Below are 26,298 nucleotides of genomic sequence, written 5' to 3' on the forward strand. Positions count from 1 at the left end.
ATTTTCCTAGCACCTAAAAAATGTCTGGTTATAAAATTTCCTGAGTGTCTATCCCTTCTTAAAAATATAAATTAAAATATTTTAAAAATGTGTACATGTTTGTTTATATCTTTATATCTTAACTACACATTAAACTTCAGGTAGTGGCCACAATAACAAGAGTCAATAATATTGAGATCTGGTTTTCTTTTTAGAGCAGGCAGAGAAAGAAAAAAAATTTGTATATTCCTGGTGCCTAGCATGGTACAGATGCAATGTCAGTGCTCAATACATGACCGTATAAGGAAATGATACTAGTTGCTTTATTTGGATCTTACTTTTGTTTAGAGACGGAGTTTCACTCTTGTTGCCTGGGCTGGAGTGCAATGGCACAACCTTGGCTCACCACAACCTCCGCCTCCCCAGTTCAAGTGATTCTCCTGCCTCAGCCTCCTGAGTAGCTGGGATTACAGGCACATACCACTAAGCCTGGCTAATTTTGTATTTTTTAGTAGAGACAGGGTTTCTCTATGTTGGTCAGGCTGGTCTCGAACTCCCGACCTCAGGTGATCCGCCCGCCTCGGCCTCCCAAAGTGCTTGGATGACAGGCATGAGCCACCGCACCCAGCCTTACTTTTGATTTTAACTATGAGCAAATGAAGGGACTTGCTGAGCAAATTACCCTACCTACCTGCACCTCCTCCAACGTATCTGTTTTACAAAGGTTGTTTTCATATTATGAAATGGATATTTTTAAAAGTAGAAATTGATTTCCCAGGTCATATTCATTACTGAAAAAAAAAATTAGGGTTTGAATTATAGTAACAGATGTATTTGGCTCTTGATGCCACCTAATTTAAATTTTACTGAAATTCCGACCCCAAAAATGCTCTATCCCCTGTTGCTACCTTATCTCCCTCTGAAAAAAGGAATTGGTCAGAAAGGAAACAGTCCTCTGTTTTCCTATAGGAACTTCATGCTCAGAGTATGGCCACTTCTCTCTGCTGCTGCTGTAGCATTGGTTGTGTTACATAGCTGCTTCAGAGTCAACCACCAACTTCCAACTGCTTAAGCAAGATTCATAGTGATTTCTGTGTTAGACAGAAAAGACCTTTCCAGTCAAGAAACAACCTGGCTTCTAAAAGCTCACAAATATTTGGTACCTCTTTCAGGTTTACAGCACCCTCTGTTGGGAAAAGCTTGCCAAATCCAGAAATTGTGCAATAGCCTTAACATTGCTCAACCAATCCTGAAATTGTGCCATACGGAAGTTCTACGGTTTTTAAATAGAAATAATTCTCAAGAATTTCCAAGACCCATGCCCATAGAGCTCTGGAAGGCGTCTTTCTTTTGTGCAAGGCTCTTAATCTGGGGGCTTCAGAGACCTGATAAACATACTACTAAAATCCCACTTCACATTTTCTTCCATGGGACCTGAGGTACTCTTGCAAATGAGACTTCTGGTGACTATCATGAATTTCCCAGAATTCTTGAGATGTCTATGGATACCCAGTCTTATCATAAATCTTGCTATACTAACCAAAAATATAAAGTGTCCCTCTTTGCCAATAGATACAGTCAAGGCTTAATTTAGTCTTCAATTGTACAAGAATTTTGTAAGAAATGAATCAATCAAATTCAAAGCTAAAAAATAAACACATTTTAAAGTAATAAAATAATAAAAGTAATAAAATAAAATGCTTTTATTTCTAGGCCAACCTGAATCAAAGTTGACAGTTCAACATCTGCAGCTGCTAAAGAACAGGGCAATTTCCCAGTCCCTGAATGAGCCTGTATGAGAGGCTTTGGAGACACCTCGCCAAAATGGTGGGAAATGTAAGTTGTTGGACAAGTTATAATGACAAAGACAGATTGAATATTTAAATATTATATAAATTCCTATTAAATATGAATGGCATAGAGTATATCAGGGAAATATTCTAAAAGGTTCAATTTCAGATTACCATCTTCAACATATGTAAATTCTCTTAAAAGTGCTAAATCACTTTCTGCCACATTTTGAAGAGCACGTCCATGCCAAGAACAGGCATAACTCAGATTGCATTTTAGCCTGATTTCTGAGACACTGGGCTTTTAAAATAGAAACCGCTAGGTATTCATTAATGTGCTATGTCTGCCATCCTTTAAAATAGAAAATGTAGCTCATTTCTTTAACTGTTTACTTGCATCACATTGATGTTTTTGTTAGTTCCACACAATACTTAATAGTTTTAGATTAAATCGTCTTGATGCATTCCCATCCTGTATGTGTCATATATGTCCTCTGTTCACAGAGTAAAATATGTAGTTACTGTGAATTCCATGAAACACAAACTAGTATGCAAAATGATTTTTTCCCTAAAACGAAATCTAATTTATATCTCGAGGCTCCATTTTCTGTTGTTGAACACTTCATCTTAGGTGATTCAAGCTTAAATCAATGAATATAAGCTCTTCTCAGTCAAGTTGTGTTACTTCCTCACACCCTGCATTTTTCCCAGCACATGAAAGCTCCAAGGGTCTAATACCACAGCATTGTTGGGAAGGGGTGTCTATTTCTTGGTCCTTGGCCAATATTTCTGTTAGCATCTGCCAAAATCCATATAACATCCCGCCAAAGGTCCGCGTGAGACACTCTGTATCCTCCTACTTCTGTTATCTTTTGGTCTGTCATTCTTTTCTTAGCTACCACGTTCTCCACTAATAGCAGATAGAAAATATTTAGATACCCTTCCCTCCCTCTCTTGGGCCTCAGAAAACTACTGGAACTGTATCAGGCCCTCTATTATAGACCCACCACACCACCATTTCCATGGTACTGCTGCTGAACCATGGTGGCACCAGAGACCTTTCAAGGTCTATGACCACCTTAGACTTCAGCTGAAGTATAAAGCATGAGTGCTTCTCTCTTTCAGATACCCAAACCTATTTTCAGATTCTATTTCCCCCACCCCAACTCAGGGACACAGCTTGTGAAGAGGAAGTCTCAGAATCACTTCTGAGAAGTACTAACCAGAGCTTCGTCTCTTGCTGCTTAAATATTCTCTGTTTTCCTCCAGTTCAGAGGATCTCTTATTTCCTTTGGTGTGGGGAAATTTGCTTATACATGATTATGTATTCTTCCAAATCAATTTTTTATGACTTTGGGTTCTGACTGTCAATGCCTAGGCTTCTGAAAGTTTTCTCTCTAAATTGTTTCTTTACCACTAGTTCCAAAATAGACTTTAAATTGATTTTTTCTCTGCATTTCTTCCATAACCTTTATGTCCTGAGGCAGTGAATGTCAAGGTCTAGTTTGAAATGGACAGAGCTTCGAGGTAAAAGGACATTCAAGAAAATTGGAAAACATATTGGTTAATACTTCTAAATGTTATATTCTAACAATAACATTTCCAAATAACACTGTTATGAAAGTTTGGGGATATGCCCTGGGATTGCCAACTGGAGTACGTAAGAATTAAAACATTTCCTTTAGGATCAACAACTATTACAATTACACACATTTTCTTAAGCCCTTTACCTGTCAACAACATTGTTCTTCTCTGTGCATTGAAAGTGGAAGAGACCCACTCCATAAAGAATGACGCCAAACGTTGTGAAAACCTGTCCTTCTCTACGAGTCAACAGGTTGCTTCCAGCTAATGAATGAGGAGAAAAATAGAACAAGTGTGCTCCACTCTAATCTTAGAAACTCAAACCCTGAGCAGGGAAGTCCTTTCCAAGCTGCTAATTTTGTGTTCTGGTTCCAGTTTGTTGGTTGAGAGATAGAGGATACAGAAATCTCCTTCAGATATACAAGATTTCTTTTAAAGCTTAAGATTTACTGCCTCTTTAATTTCTCCTTTTCACCTGAAATCTTTTCTGTTATTTGATGTTGCCTCCAACTGCTATGTGTACTCAGATAAACATGTCTCGTCAGGATAGTATACAAGGATGTCACCAGCACCAAAATGAATCTTTCTGGTAACAAGTATCACAACAACTCACCCCCCACGTAAATAAATGTTGCTCCTCTCATGGCCATGTTGTTTCGTCATGGTGATGTATCAGCTCCCAAAAGCTTTACTACCTTATTCTGGGACTCTTTGACTAATATCACTATTGCCCCTTATGCTCATACTAGGTTGGTGCAAAAGTCATTGTAGTTTATGCCATTCCTTTCAACAGATAAAGAATAGAGACTTTCTAGTAGAAAAAGAAATTCCGTCATTACCTACATCTTAATAGGTACACTATATTGTCTAGTATTAACTCTGTGTCAACCACCCTCATAGTCGCCTATGCAATACAGTGAAATAGCTGAGAACCACATTTCCCAGAGTATCTTTCCTTAAGTTAAAATTTGCCAATGAAAGACATACAGAATATGGGAAACAGAAGAGAAGGAGGGGTCATTACTCTCTGGAAACAACTGTAGTCAGACAAGTGGGCAGACATGAAGTTTGAAGGAACTTCTTAAGAATCACCAACATCCCTGTTTTGTATATTATACTTGTATGGTTATAGTTGGTTAGAGTCCTCCAAACATTTCTGGCATTCACAGCAGCTTCAAGGGACATTCTTGTGACCCGCTCACTTCATTGCTGCAGATTGAAATAGTTAGGGAATCTTCTAAATGTTCCTGGGATTTGCTGTGGCTTTGGGATGACCTTAGGAGAACCATCTGCTTCAGTGCTGAAGGCTGAATTCATTGGTTGTGGCTTCCTTGACCTTTGCTCCACCTGTTTTTTCCTTTCAAATGTTGAGTAACTTTTAATTCCCCCAACTAAAACTTTCATACTTTGCATATATACAGTGGTTCTGATTTCTTGATCTCACCCTAATTAATGCATTAAACTTTATTCCTCTCCACTTTGTGAATTTAGTGAAACCCTTAATAAGATTTCTAAATCCCAATCTCTTACTATTTGGGGCAAATAGAAGCATCCTCTAAAGTGTTCACTCTGGTTTGAATTAGTCCAAGTAGAGGTTGTAAGTGTCTTTCTTCTTCTGTAGTAACTTCATCAATTCACAAGGTGAGATGAGATCAAGGTGTTAAAACATTTACATTGAGATGATTGATGCATCCACAGAACCTCATACTTCCTAAATTTCTGGAACATGTAGCACTAAAGTTCCCATTGTCTTTTTTATGGGTAGATCCTCATTGAGCCTTGAAGACTAGGTTCAATGGCCTATAAGTTATTCATTTTCTTCTTACTAGTTTTAGCATTTGTGATTTCAAAGAATAATTCATTAGTTGCATATTTACTACCAAAAATAAATTATTCAATATATATACCTAGAGAAATTTTCTTCATAGAAGATTAATTCTGCATGTCTGTTAATTCATGCCCATCTCAGAAAGTATACTCTATCTGTTTGAAAGGACCATTTTGAAGATTTAATAAATCTTAAAATCTTCTTAAGTTCCTGAATACATTATTGACCAATCAAAACTTTGCTGAAATGTCCACTTACCCTCTGATACACTTAGGTATTTATCATACTTCAACAGATCTGATTGATCAAGATTAGAGCTGAGACTTGGCTAAAATATTGGCAGATGTTTCCTTATAAAAGTTCACTTCTGAAGACATTACCAGTCTTAAAAAGCTGTCACTGATATTTGAAAGACTACCTTATATAAGTGATGTGCTATTCTGATTTAATCACGAAAGCAAATGGAAAGCTAAGGGGTTTATACTCTGGAATGTGAAATATTGGTGTTAAGCCATCATGTCTCAGTTTTTTGGATATAAAGGAGTAAAACTTTGTCTTGTTAAGCATTAAATGAATGTCAAAAATATGGAAACAGAAATTTGGGGTTTGTTTGCTGCACCAGGTGGACTCCAGCTTTCAGAACCGATAAAACACCTGTTGAATCCTTTAGAATAGGCATGTTATACATTTGTTTTGACAATTGGGACATAAGAGGCAAATACGACAATCAGCAACTTCACTGAAGGCATCACCAAGTTACACACTCCTATGAATTCTTCATGTAAATCTAGAATAAAAATGAACAAATTCATAACTTTTCAAGGTATGCAGAATTTCCAGACTTCCACATTGTCTCTTATTCGGCCTATAATCATCTTAGAAATACTCATAAACCTCTGAACAAGTACTACAGCATAAGCTTTGGTAGGAAAGTTGAAGGTTAAAGAGTGTGTGTCAAGCGAACGTGCAAAATAGGTATTGTACTATAGACACTCTTTTTCTCCTGCTAAAAACATCCTTTTCATCTCCGGCCATTCAGTATCCTCATGTTCCCTCAGCCACTTCTGTGACAATGAATAGTCTAATAAACTCATCCATTCTAAAAAATCATTGATATGCTGTTCAAAGGAAATTTTTAGCTAAAGAGAATTACTGGCCAAGTAATGATAAAACCTAATCATTGCTAATAAATATTATTGGAGCAACTAAAATGGTACAGCAAGACATTTGGAGTAAGGGACACATTCCTAGTATCCTTTAAATCACAGTATATTTTACTTCTACGTAATACTGAGCTTGTTTATTTTTCTATTTCTTTTTATTTATTAATGTCAATGTTCTATTTATCTGAACTCAGATTTGGTATCAGCAGCGGACCTAGGCTTTCCTTACCAAAATAAGTTAACACAGGTGAGTGTCCAGATACTCAAGATTTACATACCAGGTTCACACATTACTAAATCTAAACTAATTTTCTTTTTATTCTATTTCAAACTCCACTACTGAGCCACCCAGTGAACTCCATGTTTCCATTACAAAACGAGTACTAGTAGAAAAGCTGTGACCTTAAGAAGAGCTCAAAATAATGGTGGAATAAAAGGGAAAAAATGTCAAAAGAATTCATTAGGTTATAATAAAGTTGTGTAATAAGGACATCACTAAAATTCCACAAGAAATTCTTACATAAGAACATTCGAGGAAACACCTATACACTACCTTCCTATACTTGTTCCTATGAGGGAAATAGTGATCCATGATTTTTAAATCCGATAGTACTTAATACAGTCAGAAAGTTGTATTTATCCCATTATTCCCTTTGTAACTTTTTAATTCTCTCACTGCCTCTATCAGCCCTCAGGGGATACCAGCTGTGTTTCAGGACCCATAAAGAACCTGATTAGAGAAACAGGATATGAGAAAGCTAATTATAGATGAAGGCAATTCAAACTACAAAATAGCTACAGGAAAGAAAATATTTGGCCAAGATGAATTTGGCAAAATGAAAAAGTGCACAGCCATTTTCTGCTAGGCCTATCCCTAGGTAAGAAGAAATTAGAATGCACCCCCAATTACCTGCAAAAGGAAAATCCTTTGGGAAAATATTTTTAAATGTATTTTCTAAGTCACACACAGAGAGATATTGTAATTACCCAGAGGAAATCTGGTCACTCAACTTCCTCTGTTTCTTTCTTATCTTTCACTCACAAAGTTACATAAAGGTAGGTGGAACTATCCAACTATAAACCAGACTGATAATTATTACAGTGTGCTTAATGACAAGTAAAGAGTGCACTTGCTCTAAGTCAGAGCTGCCAACTTGAGAATAAAGAAAAGATCTGAAGACAAACATAATAACTCAGTGATTAGACTGAGGGCAACGATGCTATTGCCACAGAAACCATTGAAAAGAACCCAAAATGTATTGTAAATACCATCTCTTTGTTGTATTGCTTATTTGTCAAAAAGCTCTTTAATGTGTTCAATAATATTAATTGAGATGAACAAATATTTTAAAGGTTATGTCTCAAAATATTTTGTAGCCAATATTCTATGAACAAAATAACGTGAAAAACTGGCAACAGGATGGCAGTAAATTCCGAAGTCTGGAGGTATGCTTAATTGATTTTGGTTTTGCCTGGAATTTCTTGACAGAGATATTGTGCCCTGGCGACACAAACATGCCTTATATATAACATGAAATAGTCTCTATGATTTGCATGTGCCAACATACTATTTTCTAATGTCATTTAATTGAATTTTTTTTTTTTTTTTTTTTTTTTTTTTTTTTTTTTTTTTGTTGTTGTTGTTGAGACGGAGTCTCTCTCTGTCCCCAGGCTGGAGTGCAGTGGCGCTATCTAGGCTCACTGCAAGCTCCACCTCCTGGGTTCACACCATTCTCCTGCCTCAGCCTCCTGAGTAACTCAGACTACAGGTGCCCGCCACCACCCCAGCTAATTTTTTGTATTTTTAGTGGAGACGGGGTTTCACTGTGTTAGCCAGGATGGGCTCCGTCTCCTGACCACGTGATCCGCCCACCTGGGCCTCCCAAAGTGCTGGGATTACAGACGTAGCCACTGCGCCTGGCATTTGATTGCATTTTTAACATTTCATACCATTGGCCTCCTTTCTTCTGTTTCTAAACAGAATGAACAGTCCTAAAACAAGAAAACTAAGCAAGATATCTTCTGTTACACAACCTGTTTTTGTTCATTACCAATTTAACTTGACAATCATTGAATAATCCCAACAACGTGGTATTAGGTGTTGAAATAGCAATGATGCTATTCAAAATTCATAGACGATGACACACAGTAAGTACTAAATAAATATTTTGGGATGAATGAATCTGTTATTAAAAGTCCCACAATTAAAACATCTTTTCACAAATTCCAAATCTGCTCTTCTAGATCCATGAACCAACCAAGATTTTTTTTTTCTTTTGGTCTGTTTCACTACTCCAATTTATAAACAGACATGAAAACCCCAAACAGCTTTCCTCTTTTTCCCTAGGAGGGCACCTATCACAAATATCAAGGATTTTATTTGATTTTTACATTATGCCAAAGTAACACCAACAGCTTAGACTCAGAATTTCTACCTAACTTTAGTTGCACATAATGTTTCTTCCTGTCTTGGAGAAAAAAGATCGATGTCAGTATTGATTCACTTAACGCTAAGGCTTGACAGCCTAACGTAATTGTAAAACAGCCTCTCCATCATTTCAACAAATTGGAGAGAAACATCTTCAAAAACATAGTTCATGAACACATTTAGGAACTCTATAAAAGAGGCACATATGTGTGGAGACAATTTTTGGAACTACAATTTTGTGATTCCGTGGAAAAAAAATAGCTAAACTACGTTACAACATTTGCAATTTTTAAATAATTACAGTTCCCACCTGTGTGCTAAGATTTCTGGTGGCAAAAATGTGGATGCTGGCTTCTTCTGCAACAAAACTGAAACATAATAATGAGGACAATGGATTATACTTCTAGGATTCCACTCCCTTAGGGATTACAACTTCTTTTCAATGGTTCACTCCATTAATCCTTATACCATCCATCCAAGTTAGGCAGGAGGTAACCATATCATCCTTGTTCTATACACAGAGAAATTGATTTGCTGAAAGATTAAGTGATTTGCTTGCAATCAGACAATGAGCCAGAAATGGAGTGAGACAAAGGAACATGGTGTGACAAAACAGACTAAGGTTAAAAAGCAATAAGGAAAGTAGGGAACCTGGTGTACTAGTCAAACCACTGCACTCAATTGGAGTTCTAAATGTATAACCAAACCACAGAAAAAAGAAAAAAAAAGTAATATTTGATGGAGAAGCAGTGCAAGAAGATCTCATGATTATGAATTTTCAAAACTAAAGACAGGAATTTTAAACCACAATAAACACGCAGGCAAGATAAGCTACCTGGCTGACACTGAGCTGCAAATTCAGACTCCAAATGCTTTATGTTTACGTCTCCTGTAAAGTTACTTACTACATATTCTGGAGGACTTTATAATTCCATCATCATGTCAACAAGTGCTTTCATTTGTGAACCAAGGCACGTAAGAACCCTTAATCCCCAAACTGAATGTTTCCCTGTCTCTCCATTTTATACCTACTTAATTGTTTCACCTCTTTCTTAGTCACCTTGGATAGGCACTATAGATCTCAAAGCACTTTGGAGTTAGATAGAATAGCTTAAAAAATCACATAGTCCTACATTCTGCAAAGGATTAAGTAAATCAAATATTCCTCAAAAACAAGTGTGTGGTCAAATAAATATGTAAAACACTTCATTTTCAACTCTTTTTTTATAGTTTTACGGTACATGTAAATACATTAAGTGTTCTGATATGTTAACCTGTAAATGAACTGTTTCATATGTTAAAGTCAAATTTTCAAAAATATTTACCCATCAAACCATTATTGTGCAAGTGTATCACATCTGTGTAACACTTGTGGATCGCATTTGGTAACACATATAAAGTCTCACTCATTTATTTCACATTTTACAGAACACAGAGGGAGAAATAAATCATGCGCCCAAGGTCACAACAGCTAATAGGAACAGAGGCAGGATGTACAGTGAGGTCTCCAGAATCGTAATAGTGTTTTCTTTCCATTAAGTCATTCTGTCTTTGACTCTTTCCTCACTTTTAACATATAAATCTGGCATTGTATTTTATCTATTATATCATGAATAGGTTTTCTGAAGAAAATAACCTCTTTCCATTCTCAATATCAATTAATTCTTTCTGTACTTCTTAAACTTGGAAAATTATCAGAATCAACAGAGGAGCTTTTTATTTTTATTTTTGCCCCAGAACTGAGCAGATGGAGGAGCTTTTCAGAAGTAAAGATTCCTGAGCTTCAGATATTTAGAATCAGAATCCCAAGGGTGGGAGCCAATATCACCTAGCTACGCATAAGTGATATTGGTGAGCCCTAAAGTATGAGAATTTATTCCTTTAGAGCAGAATTTAGTGTGTCTAACATCTTCCCTGGGGTATTTTTGAAAAAGTAGATTAAGCCTTGTGCCTAGAAATTCTAATTTTGTAGATCTGGGATGGACCCTGATAACTGGAAGTTAACAATAATTTTCCCCTTTCCCCCAGGTAATTCTGATGTAAATGGACCTTAGATGACGACTGCATTTGCCTGGACTTCTACATTGTTATCTTCTACATTCCATCCCATTCTACATACCATCTGGGAGTTATTTTTATCAAATATGAACATGGTGTCATGTCTCTGCTTAAAATCATTGGCTAGGCAGGGCACAGTGGCTCACACCTGTAATCCCAGCACTTTAGGAGGCCAAGGCTGGTAGATCACCCGAGGTCAGGAGTTCGAGACCAGCCTGACCAACATGGTGAAACCCTATCTCTCTCTCTACTAAAAATACAAAATTAGTCGGGTGTGGTGGCACATGCCTGTAATCTCAACTAGTCGGGAGGCTGAGGCAGGAGAATCTCTTGAACCCGTATGGCAGAGGTTGCGGTGAGCCGAGATTGCACCATTGTACTCCAGCCTGGGCAACAAGACCAAAACTCTGTCTCCAAAAAAAAAAAAAAAAAAAAAAAAAAAAAAATCACTGGATAAATGCTGACCTACTTAATAAGGCATTCAAGTCTTATCTCTGCAGACTGATTGCAACCTCCCAAATAGACATCTTACCTAAAAAGTTTTGTGCTGTTCCTATACATGCCTTGCTTAATCAGGCATCATTTTTACTTTCTAAAGGGTTACCAGTTACTGTGTGATTATGTTGACTACCTGATACTTGAAAGTCCCTTGACTACCATTACACTGGATCCTCTGACACTCCTCCCAATGACATGAATGATGTGCTTCTAAAGATATTCCTACAGTACCTTCCTCCCTGCTGTTCTCTAAAGCTCATAGACAATTCATAGCCTAAGAAACTAACAATGGCAAGGATCCATTCTGCTTGGAAATTTTTAAAAGTATATATTTAATATGAGCTTTCTCAACCAGGTAAAGCTTTGAGATTAATTTTGAGGTAGCCAACTTATTCCCTATAGCATCAGCCTTCTCTTTTATTTTATTTTACTTTATTTGAGATGGAGTCTCACTCTGTTGCCAAGGCTGGAGTACAGTGGGGCAATTTCAGCTCACTGCAACTTCTGCTTCCTGGGTTCAAGCAATTCTCCTGCCTTAGCCTCCCAAGTAGCTGGGATTACAGGTGCCTGCCAGCATGCCTAGCTAATTTTTGTATTTTTAGTAGAGGGGGGTTTCACCATGTTGGCCAGGCTGGTCTCAAACTCCTGTCCTCGAGCAATCCACCTACCTCGGCCTCCCAAAGTGCTGGGATTACAGGCATGAGCCATCGCACCCAACCAAGCTTTCTCTCTTCACACTTTCCCTCTATAAACTGACACTGTCTTCTCCACAAGTATTGATTCCTTTCTCCTTTTCATTGATATGAGCTCATTCATGTAAACGTGTTGCTTCTCCTGGGAGAATTTGCCTTGCACTTGGCACACATATGCCCAACAAATGCATACACAGAATCTGCAGTCACGTTGCAGGGTCCTACTGGAATTTAAGTAGAATTTTAGGCTTCAACAGGTGGCAATGTTCTGATGTGGGTGGTCTTTTTGGCAAACTAAATTCATAGTAAAGAGGGCAGCCACTCTCTTCATTTATGCGTAATGATCATTATTCCCGATCCTCTTCTATCAAATTGAAAAATATGTGATATCATACTAGCTAATTTAACTTCAACAACAAAGCTTAAAGAGCAGAATAGAGCATTCCAGAGTTTTAGAGTTTGCTTTTACCAATATTAGGAGAAGAAAAATGCTGAGATATTTTTACATTTATTTTTGAACTCTAAGTTTTGGCTTTATAGTTTGTAATAAGTGAGTTTTAATCAATTTTTCTTGATGCAACCGAAACCCTTGTTAACCGAAAGGCAACTGATCTCTCTATAGCTAAAATCTTTGATATAAGTAGAATTAGATTTGCTATAATTAGAATGTGTCTTCCAAAGTTAACGTGTTGAAAACTTAATACAAATGAAACAGTATTGAGAGATGGGATCTTTAAGAGGTGATTAGATAATGAGGGTTCTGCCTTCATGAATGGATTAATGTAGTTATTGCAGCAATGGGTTTGTTATCAAGGAAGTGAAGTCTTTACTCACCACAGATGAGTTTGGCCCCTTCTCTTGTTCTCTCTTGCTCATGTAATGCCTTCTGCCACGTTATGATGCAGCAAGAAGGTTCTCTCCAGATGCGTTCTCTCAATCTTAAACTTCCTAGCCTCTAGAAGTGTGAGCCAAATACATTTCTGTTCATTATAAATTACTCAGTCTGTGGTATCTGTAATAGCAGCATAAAGCATACTAAGACAGGATTCTTTTCTATGTGTTGTATGATGGAAGGGGAATTAGACCAGATGCAGCAAACTTGGGAAGCTAATTTACCCAGTTTACTTACTGTCCTCTTTCTCCGTCTAGAAAGAAATCTTCCCTACATTGAGAAATGGGTTATTCTCACAGAATATATACCACATATCAAACAGTATTTACACAATAACTTTAAAACTCATTCACTGACCAATCCACAAAAGTAGTAGCCTCAACCTGCAGCTTGGTAACAGTGACTATAGCTGTAAGCAAAGCTTTGCTGATGGTTGGAAAAGGCTTCACATAGGAAATGACACTTGTAATTGTGTTTCATGTAGTTCAGCCAATACTTGTTGTGTGCCTCTATGTGAAAGGAATCATGGTGGATATAAAGAATACAAAGATAAATAAAACTTAATTCTTGACAGTGAGAATGAAGTGGGAGACAAACTTCAATAAATAAATGAGCTCACCATATAAGAGATCTGAAAAAGGTGCTATCCGAAAATTAAGAATGTATACTTAGCCCTAGCTAGGGATTTGGAGATGAGCTAAATCATGAAGGATGAGCTGGATATAATCAAGTAAAGAAAGGTGGTAATGGAATTCCAGGAAGAGAGTGGGCAAAATGTGAGCAACAGGTTAATAGCTTGGTACAGTGGCTTAAAATATACAGAAACCTAAAAAAAGATTCCCACTATTACTGATTATAAGGTATGAGTGAAAGATAAATGAAGCAGAAGCTCATGTCACAAGTCAAATTCTATATCATGGGAGAATGTGCCCATATGAATAAACTCACATTTATCCAACCTTATCTTCTGCTTTTCCTTGATCCAGAACTTCATGATCCAGTACCATACAGAGGTTAAGTACCCCTTACCAAAATTTTGGGACTAGAAGTGTTTTGGATTTTACAATTTTTTGGATTTTGGAATACTTGCACTACTGGCTTAGCATCCCTAATCCAAAACTCTAAAAATCGAAAATGCTCCAGTGAGAATTTCCTTTAAGTATCATGTTGGCACTCAAAAAGTTTCATATTTTGGAGCATTTCAGAGTTTACATTTTTAGATTAGGATAGTCAACATGTATATTTTCCCAGCTTCTGCTGGTAGGTATTGGCTGGGTCCCTCAGCTCCTTTTGAAATTTAGTCCCTTTTCTCCCTTAAATGGCCGGCCCAGGGAACAGGAGGGGAGGTGAGAGCATATTCTGATACAGATGCAAGTTGATTGGCAAGGCGGAAGCTTTTGCATAGTCTTCAAGCAATACTGCAGAGGCAGCCTGTAACAGGGAGAAATGAGCTACTTCAGGGGAATCTAGGCTTTCAAGGTTTTTGATGAATCAGTACAAATGTTTCCATCCCCCAGTATCAGGGTCCCACCCTTCCTAATAACCAGGCCTTGATCTTGGCAAGCAGATATTTTAGAACTGAGCATTCCTCTTTCTCAGCCCTTCTTTTACTCTTATGATCAGGTCCTGGACAAAATCCTTAGCTTTTTCTGCCCTATCACTACAGGAGATAACATTTTGTTTACATGATCCCAAACAGTTCCTATGGCTTTCACATTTGAACTTCCATTTCTGATTAATTACCCACCCTTAGCCTTTCCTTCTTTTTCTCCAGTGAATTGATGGCATTTAACAAAAAAACATTTGATTCCATTGCCCTTATTAGTAATATTCCACCCAAATATTTCAAAGGCCTATTTTACAACCTGTGAAAATGTTAATAAGTTTTTGTATGTCAGGGATTATCAGTGCATTACCTACCCCTAGCAATGAAGACCCTAATTGCCAGCAAATTAGCAGCAAAACGAGCTGCAAAATCCCATTTTAGAGCCTGCTTCCTTCTATTATTTCTGAAACCATCCCTCCTAGATTGGGTTACCTGGGAAACAGACCCTAAGGTCAAGATTTGCATTCAGGAAGTTTATTAGGAAGTGACCTTGGCATCAAAACTTGCAGGGAAGTGAAAGAAGTAGGATTATAAAAGGGAAATAGTGATCTGTGAGGCAGTCTCAGCCAAGGCCTTTGCTAATCCCCCTGAGAAGATTGGAACCGGGTTGGAGATAGATCTCTCTTAATGGGAATAGACTTTTCCACAGTCATTTGGGGGAAGAAGCAAATCATCACAAAGAAAACTAAAATTTAAAAGGTAAGTCTTCAAGGAAAAAAAGTCTTGCATATTTCAAAAATATTTGGAAGCAAGTTTCTACCCATCTCCTCTTGCCACTCATTCAATCTTATGCATGGGAGGAGGAATAACTTGATGAGATTCAGAGAAGGGTTATAATGGATAGACAGCCTAGGCCCCTCTTGGCTCTTGAGCCTATTCCACACAGCATGGTGTGGAAAAGACTGCAGTCCTTCGCTACCTAGCCTGCCAAACATATGCTATGTAGACTCAACTCTGTCCCCTCGGAGTGGGGGATCTGAAAGTCCTTAGATTTGTGGTAGAAGTTCATTTCAGCTTCAGGTCCAAGCCACATTCTCCAATTCAGCTTATCAGCTATAAAGCTGGTATTTATTTGTATTCTTTAAAAAATTGTAACATATAAATTGTTTTTTAAAAAGTAGCATATGCCTATGGTAAAAAGTCAAACATTACAAGAAGGTATACAGTAAAAAGTTTATTTTCCTCTTTCCCACTCTTGGCCTCAATCCTCCAGTCAAATTTTCCAAAGGTAGCCACTGTTACCAGTTACTTATGGATCCTTCCAGAGATACTCCATATATTTACAAGCATATTGTATGTAGGTATGTGTGAGTATACCATTTTTTCACACTAATGGTGACCTACTATACATGCTGTTTCAAATATTGCTATCTTCACTGAACAATACATTGAAGTTGATATTTTAATTCCCCTCCAAAATAAAAGGTGAGTCGTAAGCAACAACAGCAAGGAAAATAGAGTTCCTCTTAAGCACGTCATTCTAGGAAATCTTACATAACTGCAAACGTTTCTAGTAGTGGTTAAAGTGGCCACATGGAGGTATTCTGGAAGCTTGGTCTGAATGTATCTTTTGGGAAATGACAAGCTGAGGATGAGTATCTTGGATTTTAGAAATAAGATTATAGAGTTACATGTTTTTGAGTTTGTTTCCCTCCTACTATCTCTAAATGTTTATTCATCTTGTGAAAAATAAGAGCCTGATTTCAGCTGTGCTACAGAAAATTATGATGAATACCTCATTATCTGTAATTTGTCCATCCACGGGAACAAAAGGGAAACGACCTCTTCCCCGCTAGCTAACCATCACTACACCTTATAGCCAGCATGGAGATGGCAAGATGGAATAGTAACACTCTCAAGAGGAAGGCAAGTCTAGGGAAACAAAAGCCAGGTCCCGGGTTCTAGCTATCTTTTCTATATGCAGATGCTGTTTTCATTATTATCTTGGAGACTTCGATTTTAATTTATTAAAAGACACTGCCTAATTTCCTACCCCTTCCTTGGCAGCTGAAGTGCCAGTATCTTATTATGACCACTGATAAAGGCATTGCTGTCATGAGTTTCATCATCCTCAGCATTCCTTGCAGAGCTTGAAGGAGTCATATAACAAATACCAATCATAACATTTTGCACTTGCACCTTTCCAGGTGCTTTCAGAATCTTAACAGAAAGTAGTACTAGAATACAAAAGTGAAACACAGGCACAGATTTCCTCTTGTGTGACTTTGGGTAATTATGAATATCAGTGATTCTCTAAAACATCAGGCTGCTTTAGATGATTTCTAAGTTCTCTTTCTTCAGTGACACCATTTGATGTTCTTCACTAATTTGGTAACTGCTACAAACAAGTAAAACAGGTAAGTGAGGCCTAATGAACCTGATTTGAGAGTTGAGAATACTGAGGCACAAATAGGCTAAGTAATTTTCTTAAGGTTGCAAAACCAATTTGGAATAGGGTTGGAACTGGAAACTGGGATCTTTCTGCTATTTTAAGATCTCCCTAAAGAATATGGCGAAGGTGACTTTGGCCAGTAGAAGAAATGAGGGGTATAAATTTTCCTTAGAACTCAGGAGATTAAGCCTGCCCTAATGGATGCTGCTGACATTCTTGTAGAGAATTGGGAATTGGTAAGAAAGAGCTAGGCCATATATCCTCAAGTGCTAAAGTCAGGAAGCCTGGGAAATTTTATATGAACAAACAACTAATTGTGTGTATATCTGTGTGTGCCTCTGTGGCACTGAATTAAAAAACAAACATCTATTTTATATCTTCACCTCTGATGTGATAAGCTCTGCAGAGTACACAAAAATATGACCCTTGTTTTCAAGAATCTTGAAACTTACAGAGAAATCAAATGCACAAATGTAAAAAGTTGATAACCCAGGATGGGAGCCAGAAGCTTGGCTTGGAAGGAAATATAAGAGGTCGTGACTTTCTTCAATCCTCCACCCCATTCTAACAGAGGAGGGCTGCAATCCAAATTGCTATCTCTCAGGACAGTGTATGTTGACATTCCCACCTTCATCCTTAAAATATTTTTATCTCTTTTTCTCTTTCTCTCTCCCCTCTCCTCACACAGAGAAAGAATGCGGACTTGGGGGTTCTATCCTTTAGCAAAGACATAAATACACAGCCTACTTTCAAGGGAAGGAAATAACTTTTCCCTCGGCCCCAAAATAAGCCCCACTGAAATGTAGTGTTCTAGGAACTTATTCCTATGATCTACAAGATTTAGAATATTTATGTGAGATTACAAGATCCTGGAGAGCACTTCCAAAGTATGAAGTGTATGCAAATCAAAGAGATTTCAAAAATACTAATTATTATCATTATTTGAACAAATCTTTGTTGATCTGAATATAATACATTCTGCATAATGATTATCCCTGCACAAGGGCTGTCTCTGGTTTCCATCCTTGTAACAATTGTGCTCTCTATAATGAATGAACTAGACTATATTGTACACTGAAAGGAAAGCTGAGTTAAACTAAATTATTAGCAGTTCTTTTGTTCTGCATTCAAGAAGCAATTACTCTTGAATTATGACAGCCAGCCTCCTTTCCCATCCCCTACATTTCAAAAAGCAAGCAACATCCCACCCAAAGTCCCTAGATCCAAAATACCAGTGCACAATCCCCAAAACCAACCGGACCTCAAAACATTAAATAACTAAATACAATGTACAAAATATGTATATTTTTTATTTATATACATAATATATAAATTCTGTACATTATATAAAATTCAAATGTGTGTGTATTTTACATCTTTAATTCTTTATTGTCAGCCTAGCAGTTTTCTCTTTCAGACCCGCAAACTTTGATTTCTGACAAGAGACTGAATCTGGTGCCGTGCACATAGTAGGAAGTCAAAATCAAATTTCTAGATGAAGCAATTCATGTTAATTGAGTATTCAGAGAAACCTGAGCAAAGCCAATCGACTGAATTAGTAAATTGGTTGCTATGGCAACATTTTCCTGATTGGAAAGAAATTATAGCAGGGTCAAGAGCAGATTTTACACAACTGACAATAATGGGGGAGGAGAGAAGCATGATCTTTTCATTTTTTTCCTATTTTGGAAATGAATTAATAGATATACAGAAAAGACAATTTGTAGTTTTCTCTGGGAGCTCTCTTTCAGGAGAGAGGGCAGCTATTTTAATAACAAGCTGTTTTCTTGACTGAGTTCTGCCATTAGTAACTCTCAAAAATGCAGGTGGAAAAAAAAGTACTATAATGACTTTTGGTAGTAAGGTTGTAAGGGGCTTGCTGAAGGCTGTGAACAGGCAAAGGACATAAAGATTTTCATTGCCTGGAACTACTCTTGGTGAGAAACAGTAATGTTGTTTTTGTTGGTTTGCTTGTTTTGCTTTTAGTTTCATTTAGTTTTGTTTGTTTCTCAGTTGGAAAAAGAACACTCAGGTCTTAGGTTAACAATATTAAAAGATAAACTTCGGCACATGAAAATTTTAAAGAGTTTATTTGAGCAGACAGCAATTCATAAATCGGGAAGCTCCACACCACAGGCACTTTGGGGCTCCACCCCAACAGATGCAAGAGGAAAACTTATAAGGTAGTCATGGAAGCGTAATTTAAAAATATATATTTGATTGGTTAAAGTGAAAAGTCCACAATTATAGGTTAGTGGGCAATTTCTGATTGGTTAAATTACTCTGAGATGAGTTTCAGTTTGGCTATTTTAGAACCCAGAATGTTGGAGCCATCTCAGCCTAATGGCCTCTCATTTAACTTTTACCTACGTACTTATTTGTTTAGAGATGGGGTCTCACAGTGTTGCCCAGGCTGGTCTTGAACTCCTAGGCTCAAGTAATCTTCTTGCCTGAGCCTCCCGAGTAGCTGGGATTACAGGCTCATTTAATTTTTTTTTTTAACAATAGTGATTGAATAACCATTGAGTTACTGACAGAATTTCAAAAGGGATACCAATTTGTGGGCATTTTTGCATGCTTATTATTTCTGTAATTGCATACTAACAAAGTGCATCTAATTAACAGGTAGTTACACTTTTGTGATGCTGTTTTCATAAAGAAGCAATGTAGTGTAGTAGAAGGAGCAATGGAAGAGATGTTGGAAGGCCAGAGTTAGAACTCCATTACTGTGATCGTTAACACTGAGTGTCAACTTGATTGGATTGAAGGATGCAAAGTATTTATACGAAGTGTGTCTGAGAGGGTGTTGCCAAAGGAGATTAACATTTGAGTCAGTGGGCTGGGGAAGGCAGGCCCACCCTTAATCTGGGTGGGCACCATCTAATCATCTAATCACCTAAAATATAAAGCAGGCAGAAAAAAACGTGAAAACACTAGACTGACCTAGCCTTCCAGCCTACATCTTCTCTCATACTGGATGTTTCCTGCATCAGACTCCATGTTCTTCAGTTTTGGGATTTGGACTGGCTCTCCTTGCTCTTCAACTTGCAGATGGCCTATTGTGGGACCTTGTGATCATGTGAGTTAATACTTAATAAACTACCCTTTATATATCTCCTATTAGTTCTCTCCTTCTAGAGAACCCTGTCTAATACAGATTTTGGTGCCAGGAGTGGTTCTAGAGGAACAGAATACTAAGGATGGGTTCTTTAGTTTGGTTTTGGGGTTTCTGGAGTTGGCTGCTTAATAAAATTAGACCCCCAAATGCTAAGGATTCTACTTCAAATAGTATGGAGAATACTGATAGTCCTTGGCATGAACTGCTTAGAGACTTATGCAAAATAAATGCATTTCACACTCCTGATTCACCACTCATGAAGGGAAGGAGTTTAGTGACTCTATACATAATACCTTTGACCATATGGGGAGAACCAAGGAACATAATGAAGCTGGTTGGTTGCTTCTAAGTTCAGTGGACGAAGTGATGAAAGAAAAGGATAAACTCAGGGATTCTAATTCCCAGCTTTAAAAGCAGATACTGAGCCTCAAATCTACTAAGATTGCCCTGAGTCCGTCTCATCCCCTGTAGAGAAAGAGCTGAAATTGTGGAAAAACAGACACAAGCTCTTATCGTAAGAGTCGCTAACCTGCAATGAAAGGCACATGCACAGCCCCACCAGGTGTCTCCTGCTAAAGTGAGGGAATTGATTGGAAAACAACAGGACACTGAAACTTGGAATAGGGATGTGTGGGAGGACCCTGTTGAAGCTGGGGACACTGAGTTTGTAAACTCTGATGAATCTTGTTTGCCAGAAGAAACAGCTTCCCCATCCCCAGTAGTGGCAACATCGCCCCCAACCCCCCACCCATGCTGCCATCAGCCTTTCCACCTTTGTCTGAGGAGATAAACCCTGTGCTGCCTGAGGCAACAGTAATGGCCTCCCCTGAGGCAGTTGCCAGACAAGGTAGTATTGATTCTCCTCAGGAGCCACCCCCAACACCCCTGTTTGCTTCCAGACCTATAACTAGACTAAAGTCCCAGCAGGCCCCTAGAGGTGAAGTTGAGAGTGTGACCCATCAGGTGGTGAGCTACACTTTAAAAGAACTGCTTGAGTTTTCTAACTTATATAAGAAGAAATCTGGAGAACAGGCATAGGAATGGATATTAAGGGTGTGGAATAATGGTGGAAGGAGCATAGAGTTGGGTCAGACTGAATTTATTGATTTGGGCCCACTAAGTAGGGACTCTTCATTTAATGTTGCAGCTCGGGGAGTTAAAAAAGGTTCTTATAGTTTATTTGTTTGGTTAGCTAAAATATGGATGACCTACTGTGAGTGAGCTGCAAATGCCTGATCTTCCTTGGTTTTATGTAGTGGAAGGGATCCAAAGGCTTAGAGAGATTGGGATGGTGGAGTGGATTAGTCACTTCAGACCTATTTATCCCAGCTGGGAGGGTCCAGAAGATATACCCTTGACCAATGCCTTGCGAAATAGATTTGTGGAGGTAGCACCTGCATTTTTGAAGAGTGCTGTAATTGCTCTTCTCTGTATGTCAGATCTAACAGTGGTAACTGCAGTCATTTAACTACAAAATTTAAATACAATGGGAATAATTGGATCCCAAGGTGGCAGGGGCCAAGTAGTGGCACTCAACCATCAAAGGCAAGGTAGGCATAGCTACCATAATGGACAGCAGAGGCAAAGCAGCAATCAGAATATTCTGACTCATGTAAAGCTCTTGCATTGGCTAATTAGTCATGGTGTTACTAGGAGTGAAATTGATAGGAAGCCTACTGCATTCCTACTTAATTTATATAAGCAGAAAACTTCTAGGTTGAATGGAAAAAAGATTAATTTGAATTATAAAAACAGAGATTGAGGGCCCCTCAATCAATTTCCAGACTTGAGCTAGTTTACAGACCCAGAACCTCTTGAATGAAGGGGAGGCCAGTCCACTAGAGGAAGGACCCCACTACACTACTGACAATTTATGCTGTTAATCTTTCTCCCATAATTCCCCAAACAGACCTCTGGCCTTTTACCAGGGTAACTGTGCATTGGGGAAAAGAAAATGATCAAATATTTTGGGTACTACTGGACACTGGCTCTGAGCTGACGTTTAATCCAGTGGACCCAAAACGTCACTGTGGCCCTCCAGTTAAAGTATGGGATTATGGAGGTCAGGTAATTAATGGACTTTTAGCTCAGGTCTGACTTACAGGGGGTCCAGTGGATCTCCGGACTCATCCTGTGGTTATTTCTCTAGTGCCAGAAGGCATAATTGGCATAGACATACTTAGCAGCTGATAGAACCCCCACATTGGCTCCCTGACTGGTAGAATGAGGGCTATTACGGTAGGAAAGGCCAAATGGGAGCCATTAGAGCTGCCTCTACCTAGAAAAATAGTAATTCAAAAGCAATATCACATCCTTGGAGGGACTGCTGAGATTATCCTTGGAGGGATTGCTGAGATTAGTGCCACCATCAAGGACATGAAAGACGCAGGGGTGGTAACTCTCACCACATCCCCATTCAACTCTTCCCTTTGGCTTGTGCAGAAGACAGATGGATCTTGAATGACAGTGGATTATCGTAAGCGTAACCAAGTGGTGACTCTAATTGCAGCTGCTGTACCAGATGTGGTTTTATTGCTTGAGCAAATTAACACATTTCCTGGTATCTAGTATTCTGCCATTGACTTGGCAAATGCCTTTTTCTTCATTCCTGTCTATAAGGCCCACCAGAAGCAATTTGCCTTCAGCTGGCAAGGCCGGCAATATACCTTTACTGTCCTTCTTCAGGAGTACATCAACTCTTTCGCTTTGTGTCATAATCTTATGCAGAGACCTTGATCACTTTCTGCTTCCACAAGATATCACACTGCTCCATTACATTGATGACATTATGTTGACTGGATCGAGTGAGCAAGAAGTAGCAAACACACTAGACTTATTGGTGAGACATTTGCGCGCCAGATGATGGGAAATAAATCCAACTAGAATTCAGGGACATTCTACATCAGTAAAATTTCTAGGGATCCAGTGTTGTGGAGCCTGTCAAGATACTCCTTCTAAGGTGAAGGGTAAGTTGCTTCATTTGGTCCCTCCTACAGCCAAGAGGCACAACACCTAATGGGCCTATTTGGATTTCAGAGGCAACACATTCCTCATTTGGGTGTGTTACTCCAGCCCATTTATCAAGTGACCCAAAAGGCTGCCAGTTTTGAGTGGGGTCCACGACAGGAGAAGGCTCTGCAATAGGTCCAGGCTGCTCATGCTCATGGAATTCACTGCTCTTTCCATGTTCCCCATCATCCTGAAGCAGCTGGATTGACAGAACAGTGGAATGGCCTTTTGAAGTCACAATTACAATGCCAATTATGTGACAATACTTTGCAAGGCTGGGGCAAAGTTCTCCAGAAGGCCATGTATGCTAAGAATCAGCTTCCAATACATGGCACTCTTTCTCCTATAGCCAGATTCACGGGTCCAGGAATCAAGGGGTGGAAGTGGTACAATTCATCATCACCCCTAGTGATCCACTAGCGAAATTTTTGCTTCCTGTTCCCACCACGTTATGTTCTGCTGCCTAGAGGTCTTAGTTCCAGAGGGAGGAACACTGCCACCATGAGACACAATGATTCCATTAAACTGGAAGATTGCCAGTGGACACTTTGGGCTCCTCCTACCTTTAAGTCAACAGGCTAAGAAGGGAATCACAGTGTTGGCTGGGGTGATTGACCCAGGCCACCAAGATGAAATCAGTCTACTACTCCACAACAGAGGCAAGGAAGAATATGCATGGAATACAGGATATTCATTAGGGTGTCTCTTAATATTACCATGCCCTGTGATTAAGGTCAATGGGAAACTACAACAGCCCAATACAGGATGGCCTAGACCCTTCGGGAATGAAGGTTTGGGTTACTCTTCCAGGAAAAAAACCACAACCTACTGAGGTGCTTGCTGAAGGCAAAGGGAATACAGAATGGGTAGTGGAAGAAGGTAGTCATCAGTATCAGCTACAGCCATGTGGCCAGCTGCATAAATGAGGACTGTAATTGTCATGAGTATTTCATCCTTTTGTTAAAAATGTGTTTGTGCATGTATACACTTGTACTAAGAAAATATCTTCATTTAATTTCCTTTTTCCTTTATCATGTGACATAAGATTTATTGACTTCATATCAATATTTAAGAATTGATAAGTTTATATAACAGTATTTGAGTTGGGGATTGGTGCATTTTCAGTTATATGAAGGATAGCTGTATTACGTTAGGCATAATTATGACCTTATTATTGTCTTTATTTGAAGATTGTATATAATCTCAGGAGATGTATATGAGTTCAAGTTGACAAGAGGTAGACTTGAGATGGTTAATACTGAGTGTCAGCTTGATTATATTGAAAGATGTAAAGTATTGAACCTGCTTGTATGTGTGAGGGTGTTGTCAAAGGAGATTAACATTTTAGTCAGTGGGCTGGGAAAGGCAGAAGCACCCTTAATCTGGATGGGCACCATCTAATCAGCTACCAGTGTGGCTAGAAGCAGGCATAAAGACATGAAAAGACAAGACTGGCCTAGCCTCCCAGCCTACATCTTTCTCCCATGCTGGATGCTTCTTGCCCTCGAACATCAGACTCCAAGTTCTTCAGTTTTGGGACTTGGACTGGCTCTCCTTTCTCCCCAGCTTGCAGACAACCTATTGGGGGACCTTGTGATCATGTGAGTTAATACTTAATAAACTCTCCTTTATATATATCCTATTAGTTCTGTCCCTCTAGAGAACCTTGACTAATACAATCACTTACGAGTTGGGTGGTCACACATGTTGTTTGAATATCAGATTCTGTACATGTCAAGAAAAAAAATGAGACTGATGTTAGTTTCTCTGCCTACCTCACAAGTGGTTATGAGAATCAAATAAATTTGTTTATGTGTATTAACTATAAAATTAATGTATAAACATAAGTGAGGTCAGCTTCATAGGCTTGCAAGCTGTGCAGTTGTACAGTGCCCTATGCATAGAAGGGCCCCACACTTGGTTTATTGCACTGTTGTCACCATCTTGAATTTCTTAATAATTTTTGAACAAGGGGCTCACATTATTATTTTGCACTAACTCCACAAATGTCATAGCTATTTCTAAATGTGAGACATTATTAGAAAGACATGTCTTCTTATAGAAGAAGTAATATTTATGAGTTGCAGTTAACCCATACTGTTTTTTGAATTGCAAATAGGACAGAATGCAAGAGATTTTTTTTGTAATTCACTTTTAAGTGATGTTAAGAAAATTACATAGGTCAAGGTTAAATAACAAGGTTGAATTTAAGAATAATTAAAATCTAAATGAGAGAAATAATTGCATATCTCAATCTGCATCAGTTTATATTTGACCTTGTTTAGAGCATTTCAAAGGGAATAGTGTTGTGTACATTTGTGTAAGGGTCAGGGGGAGAGAGGGTTGTCAAATTTGTTACTGTTGCTAGCCTCATTGGCAGCAGGTTGCCTAGGTGGGAATGACAATTCCTCATCTAGTTGTTTTTATGACACTAATCCCATGGTAAAAATTTTTTTCATTGTAATAGTTAAACCGATTAGACCACAGTATACAATGGCTTTCTTCTGTAACCCTTTAATGGCATTTATTCTTCATGGTACCATCTAAGATAGCTAATGTCTGTGAAGAGCAAAATGTTGAAAATGCAAATAAATTAGGGTCTGAAATGTAGTTTAATGTGTGGCATCTTCATGTGGGAACCTGAGGAAAGCCCAGGGCCTTGAATCCAACAGTTAAACTAAGAAAAGAAAGAAAAACTTAAAATTTCTGCTAGAAAATATGTGACTTGTAAAATTCACCTTATTTTCAAATGCTTTGCACATTTTCTCTAACAGACACTAATGACTTTTCTGCACTAAAATTCAGTTGCTGATAGGATTGTAAATAAGACTGTTGAATTAGTCTATGTATCTCCTTGGATTACCCCCCGAGCTCTTCTTTAGACAAATGTAAAGAAAGGCTCGCCTCTGAATAAAGCAGGCATATTTAATTTAAAAGATAGAAAGTAATTAAACAGGGAAAACATTCTAAACATATAGAAATTGGAATTTCTGAGATAAAATTTTGATTAGGAATTACTAATTAATACTAAAACTCTAAAACATTACCTGATCTCTTGGTGAGAAATGAGAGGGTGCTGAGTGCCAATTTCTGTGTGTGCATCTTTCCTGCTCCCTCTCCCTGTGAAAAAATTTCTAGTTGATATTTCAGCTAAAAACAACCCCTCTGTGACTGTCAGATATGTGAAATCAGCCATCTGGAATTCTTTTACTTACTTTTTTTTTTTTTTTTTTTTTTTTTTTTTTTCTAAGATGGAGTTTT

Source organism: Nomascus leucogenys, chromosome X (genome assembly GCF_006542625.1).
Source record: "Nomascus leucogenys isolate Asia chromosome X, Asia_NLE_v1, whole genome shotgun sequence".
NCBI classification, from domain to species: Eukaryota; Metazoa; Chordata; class Mammalia; order Primates; family Hylobatidae; genus Nomascus; species Nomascus leucogenys.